The following is a 208-nucleotide window of genomic DNA, read 5'->3' on the forward strand; positions in this document are numbered from 1 at the left end:
AATTTAAAAGTTATTCCACCCAAAATTTTAAGAATAATTGCAAATTATTCATAAGGAAGTTGTAAAATTTAATATGTTAGTTGCAAATTATTGGAGCCATGTCCTAAAATAATTGATAGCTTTGCAAGTTTAAGAATTCAAAGTTATTCCACTCAAAATTTTGAGAAGGAGTTGCAAATTATTCGTAATAAAGTTGTAAAATTTGGTA

This window comes from Prosopis cineraria, unplaced genomic scaffold (genome assembly GCF_029017545.1).
Source record: "Prosopis cineraria cultivar Desert tree isolate PC_DT_omini unplaced genomic scaffold, ASM2901754v1 PC9, whole genome shotgun sequence".
In the NCBI taxonomy this organism is placed as follows: domain Eukaryota; kingdom Viridiplantae; phylum Streptophyta; class Magnoliopsida; order Fabales; family Fabaceae; genus Prosopis; species Prosopis cineraria.